Raw genomic sequence first — 6,277 nt, 5'->3', positions numbered from 1 at the left:
AATAGAAAATCTTTTTTTTTTTTCGGCTTGGGGACGAGGAGTCGGCGCCGGGGTCGCGGCCGGGTGGAAGCTACTGACCTTTGGCCGAGGCGGCGCAGACGGCCAGCAGAGGTCGTGGCGACCCGGGCGGGGTAAAGCGGGCGCGGCAGGGCCATAAAGCCAAAGTGAAGCCAGAAAACAACGGGATCCAAACCCGGGACGTGCGGGACGGCAGGGCCCGGCGGATTACGGGGCTCACGGCACACCCAGCACAGACGGGAAACCAAGGCCCAGAAGGGGAGAGGCCTCGCCGCCCGAGACCTGGGGCCAACCAGACCCAGAACCCAGTACTCTCGGCTCCCAGGGGGCTGGAACCCGGCTGTTCGGGGGGTCCAGGGCGCTAAGCCTGGGGCTGGCCCAGCAGCCACTCCTAGGCCCCAGGCCCAGGCTGCAGATGCCCTACTGACCGCCCGTTTCCAGGACACAGAACCGCGGGCGTCCAAACCCGGCCGCCCACCAGCCTGACTAACGCCTCTGGCTCTAATTAGCCGCTTTGAAGATGAAACAGGCCTGAGCCCCCATGCCAGCCGCAGCCACTCCTAGGCCCCAGGCCCAGGCTGCAGATGCCCTACTGACCGCCGGTTTCCAGGACACAGAACCGCGGGCGTCCAAACCCCGCCGCCCACCAGCCTGACTAACGCCTCTGGCTCTAATTAGCCGCTTTGAAGATGAAACAGGCCTGAGCCCCCATGCCAGCTGCTGCCAACTTGTCTCTCCCCTTCCCTCAGGCTGCGCCAGCCCCTCCCTACCCCATTCTGGCGCTGCTCCAGATGGGAGGTGGTGGGGAGTCAGGAGGTAGAGAACTGGAAAGGAGGCTGTTTGGGTGTCCAGGGTGTCAATGGGGGGAGTGGGTGGGATGGAGACAGGGACCCACCCAGAGGGACAGGTCCAGCCAGAAGGCCCGGTCCTGGCTCCTCTGGGCCCTGGCTCCACAGTTGACTCATAGGCGGCAGTCCCAAACCACTTCCCTCTAGGTGCCTCAGTTTCCCCATCCATAAAATGGGAGTGATGACTCCCACCCAAGAGGCTGTGGGGTGGGGCGGCCTGGCTAATTAAACCTAAGATGAAAGAGGCCAGGATGAGAGCAGCTCTGGGGAGGGAGGGCAGCTTGGAGGAGGAGTCTGTCTGGTTTCCCTGTCTGAGGCCCAGAGGGTGCCGATAACTGCACATCCCTGGCCCTCACCACTTACAGTGAGGCAGGAATAGTTATTAAACCTCTTTTACAGTTGAAGAGACATGCTTCCAAGGGTCAGGAAGACCGACACTGGCTCTGGTCCCAGCTCAGCCTCTGGCAGCATGGCCTCTGCCAACCTCCAGCCTGTCTGAGCCTTGGCTCCTTGGGGCGAGGGTCTGGAGGGAGGCAACCTACCTGTGATGGGCATGCCCACGTGGACTCACTGAGGCTCACAGCAACCCCAAGGTACTGAGGGGTGGGTTCATCTGTCACTATTCACAGATGAAGAAAAGGAGGCCCAGAGAGGTGCAGCCATTTGCCCAAAGTCACAGAAGTGGAGTCAGCTTCAGCAAACTGCCCCTCGCTGCACCTGACCTGGCCCTCCCCCCACACCAGCTACCCTCAGCCCTCTTGAGTGTCCAGGTCCCTGGATAGGCCCTCCTCTCATCTGCCTGCCCAGGTGTCTGCTCCTCTATGGGAGGGTGGTGATGGCTCTCTCCCTGGCACAGGCCAGGCACAGAGTTGAGCTCAGCCCATCATAGGCCCGCCCAGGAGAGCGACATCCTAGCCACAAGGGCCCAGGTGTGGACCGCTGCCAGATGGCTCAGCAAGGGATTCCCCACTCGATGCCCTCACCTCGTTCCTTCTCTTCCTGCTGAGTTTCCTTCCTCCCCCCATGCAGCCCAGTTTTGGGGAGATACCAGACACAAGTCTTGGAAAAGGGAAAGTCAGTTTCCTGAAGGATCCTGAACCTCAGTTTTCTTATCTGTGAAATGGGGATACAACTAATCCACCCTCACAGCACTAAGTACTGGGGATACAAGTCAACAGGCTAATCCATAGAGACAGAGTAGAGTAGTGGGGGATGAGGGTTGGGGGAATGGAGGGTACAGGGTTTTCTCTCAGGGTGATGAAAATGTTCTGAAATTAGACAGTGGTGGTGGTTATACAACTCTGTGAGGATACTACAAATCATTGAATTGTAAAAGGTGAATTTTATAGTCTGTGAATTACACCTAAATAAAACCATTTTAAATGGTGTTTAAAAAGGTCCCTCAAGTACAGAGCTTGCACAGCGGACAGGGGAACAGACAACAAACAAAAAAGACAAACCAAATGCTGCAAAGAAAATAGGGTAATGGGTCAGAGGTGACAAGGGGGAGGGGCACGGATTTAGCTTGCTGGGGGGTCAGAGAGGCCTCTTGGAAGACAGGACGTTCGGCTGAAATCCGAATGACGACGAGAGGTTGCCAGTCATGGGCGGGGCAGAGGGCAAGGGCTCCAGGCAGGAGCGGCAGGAGGAGAGCCCAGCTGGGGGCAGGCGGCGAGGCTGGCACACAGGGCAGCGGTGGGGAGGGGGCTGGCAGGGCAGCAGGGGCTGCAGCACGCCAGGTCCCGGGGCCTTATTCCAGGGGCGATGGAGCTGCTGGAGGCTCTGCCCGAGGGGCAGGGGGACATGGTCTGACCTGGGTTTCAACAGCATGGAAGGCTGCTGTGAGGAGTGCTGGCTGTGGGGGCACGGGGGGAGCTGGAGGCTGGTCAGGAGGCTAGACCACGGCCCAGGCGAGAGGTGACAAGGACTTGGATCCGGGTGGTAACCAGGGAGATGTGGGCAGGGTCGGGATGATATGGGAGCTGCAGGACTTGCTGGTGAGTGGATGTGTGGGATGAGGGAAGGGGGAGGCGGGGGCTCGGGGACTCGGGCCTTGGGGACCTGGAGGCTGAAGGTTCCAGCATCCAAGGCACGGAAGGCTGTGAGAACTCTGAGGATGAATAAAGCCCGGCAGGCCTTACACGTGGCTCGTGGTGCAGCCTAACCTGACTTCTTGGCATCCCCCAGTGGTAACCTATGGAAACTGAGGCTCAGAGTTTAGGTGGCTTCGTCCAAATCCCCGAAGACTAAGGCCACAGGATGGCCCATTTTGCCTTAGCCCTCCAGAGATTCCCAGCCCCTTCCCCACTCCCACCCCATCCTGGCTCCTCCCGGAAGCCTTCCCTGAGAACAGGAAGGGGTTGTTTCAGACCTTCTCCCTCCATCCAACTCGTGCCCTAGCTCTCCCTGAGCCCCTGGGCACCGCATTCGGGCACCTGACACCACTCTTTGGGGAGCTTAGTCCTCACTTGCCTGCCGTGGTTCCTCTTTGTGTCACACCGCTGGCCACTGTACCAAGACACATCCACTCAGAACACACCTGGAATTGGCCCTCATGGTTCTGGGTGCACCTTGGCCCAGGCCGCCATTATCTGCTTAGACCACTGCAGTAGCGCCTCACTGGTCTCCCTACTGCCACCCTCCCCACTAATACACATGCTCTATTCTGCCCGTTTCGGAGCCTGCGCCTTCCTACCACGCTGAACTTCACACGATGTAGCCAACCTCTTCTTTTCCCCTTTGTCCACCTCACCATCTGGCCACCATAGCCTTTGGATTCATTGCACGCACACGAGGCTCACTCCAGCTTTGGGGTTGGCACCATCTATTCCTTCAGCTGATCACGCTCTTCCCTGCTCTGCACAGCTGGCTCCTACCTCTCCTTGAGATCTCGGCACCCCCCACCTGCCCCTACCACAACACTCTAGTCAAACGTTCCGTGTCCCACTGTTTCCACTTTTCTCTGTTCGCCTTGCATTGCAGAATCCCTGGTACCTAGCACATAGACATCCTTGATAAATATTTGTTGACTGAATTAAGGGATGGACAAATGATACCTCGCTGGCACTGTGCTGAGTGCTGGGTAAACAGTGGTGAACAGAGCAAAAGGTGCCTGCCCTCATTGTACTCACAGTTTAGCTCCGAGTTTACCCAAGTTCGAATACATTGTCTGGCTGCAGAGCTGCCCATGAACCACAGCCCTCACACCGGCGGCCTGAGGGTGAAATCTAACCCACAAAGCTTTTCTTTAACCCATTCCATGTCTTTAAAATTTTTGAGATAACATTTAAAAATCAGTAGATTTCACATATAAATCTGGATTTCTGGTTTCTCCTGGAAATTGGAAAGATGTGGCCACATTGAGTTTCTGTACCCAAATGACGTGATTGTGACTGCCTTTTAGGTAGGCACATTCTCCACAGTCCCCACCACTCTCTAGTCGCTCCCCGACAGCCAGCACAGTTGTCTTTAATCACTGAATGTTCACTATTGTTTTCTTTATAACAAAGAAATTTGTTCTGCAGTTATGTCTCTACCAAAGTTGGAACATGAAAGGCTTATGGATCACACAAGTCAAGAAATAGGATATTCACTGATTGGACAATATTTCTTGATAACCACTTTGTGCTAGGCACAGCTGCAGATGCTGGGGACAGCATGGGCAATACTCTGTCCCTCCTGGGGCCTCATTCCATCCACTGTAAGGTTCTTGTACAAGCTGGAGACGTTGGACTGGCTGGCTGCATCCATCTGATCCACCCACCTGGCCTTCTGGACATTCATGCTGCTCCCCTGATGAGAAAGACTGCCTCTTGTGCCCAGAGCCATCCATGAAGACTTCACCACAGATCCACCAAGTGCCTACTGCATACCAGCCCATCAGGATCTGGCGTGACAAAAGTGTTCTATAGATATTTGTTGAGTGAATGAACTAAAATCACCTCTCTCCTAGACAGGCTGTGTTTGTCAATGTTGTTTCTCCAGAATTTGCCTCAAAAGATAAATACGTAGTAGGTGCTCAGTTAATGTCAGTTGAAGGAAAGGGTCCAGGATCAGAGAGGAGGGTTGACATGGGAAGCGAGGGTGGCAGGAAGGCAGAGCCTGGTAAAGGCAGGAAAAGGGGGCAAACATGACTGCCCCATGGCAAGAGCTCACATCACCCTCCCGGCAACCCCAGGAGGCATAGGATAGGATTCCCAGGTGACAGACTCTTGGCCAAACTCACAGGCTCCAGGAGTGAGGGAGGAGGAGGCCCACCTGTCCCCAAAGTCCACAGTCTCCCCACATCCACAGGCACGCCGTAGAAGTCCTGTGGGGAGCTGTAAAGGGCCGCTGGAAACCTCCCCACTATTGAAAAAATGCCATCTCCAACTAGATGCCTGAAAGTCCACCATCAGCTGTCTACTCCTCTTTTGACTCCTGACTTTTGAACTGTGTGAATTCATTTGTCAAACTCATTTCCTCCTAATCTGTGAGAAAGGTATATGTGTGGTAGGGACTCTAAAATGTTAGTTTTATATTGGGGTGGGGTTTAAGAACTAAAAGAGAAAGAGGGTGCCATACCTGCCCTTAATAGGTCAGCTAGTAAAAGAAGCCCAGCCATGGCCAAAATGTCACAGTAAAGTGCCTCTTGGAGGCCACCAAGCACTCCCTGGCTTCTGAGGAGGGTGGGCATCCCTCCAACTGGGCCTGAGGACTGAGCAGAGCATGATGAATGGTTGGGGGTAGGGGCGGGGACGGTCCCAGGCTGAACTTCAGCCAGGGGTGGGGAGGCTGTGGGGAGGAAGCTCTCCATGGTGGCTGCACCCGGGCAAAGGAGGCTGGGCCTGACCCCGTCAGGGGACCTGGACCCTTAGCCCTCCTCTGGCCTTGCTGCATCTGAAATCCAGTCGTTAGGGACTAGGAAGACAGCTTTTTCGGAGGTGTAAGCTCCAAATGCCAAGGCGCTGGGGGTTTTCGGGATCATGGTGGACTCAGTGCAGTTTAAATGCCCCTTCCTCCAAGAAGCCTTCCCAGGGCAGAAGGCGGGCTCTCCACTTTGTATTCGGGCCGTGTGTGCGTCTTGTGAGCTCCTGCGACCCCACATGCCTCTGGGCAGAAGTTGGCGCCCAGCAAATACCTTTAGGCTGAACCACGAATTGCTCAGCCAGGCATTGGGATCCCGGGCCGCCTGGGCCCAGGCCCGGTTAGACAAGTGAGGGCCAAGCGGCCCGCTCCCACCCGGAGGCGTCACGCCTCCCCAGGCGACCCGGGCGCGCCAGGCCGGCCCGGCACAGTTGGGCGAGTTTCATTTCATCAAAGCGGAGCGTGCGAGCGTCGGTGCAAATAACGTTGCCCCCTCCGCTCCCTCCTCGCAACTCTGGCACTCCCGCTGGGAGGTCCCGGCCGGGTAGCCAGGTGCCGGGTGTCCG

This window comes from Galeopterus variegatus, unplaced genomic scaffold, assembly GCF_000696425.1.
Source record: "Galeopterus variegatus unplaced genomic scaffold, G_variegatus-3.0.2 Scaffold10098, whole genome shotgun sequence".
Lineage (NCBI taxonomy): Eukaryota > Metazoa > Chordata > Mammalia > Dermoptera > Cynocephalidae > Galeopterus > Galeopterus variegatus.
Note: the sequence above shows the minus strand (reverse complement) of the source record.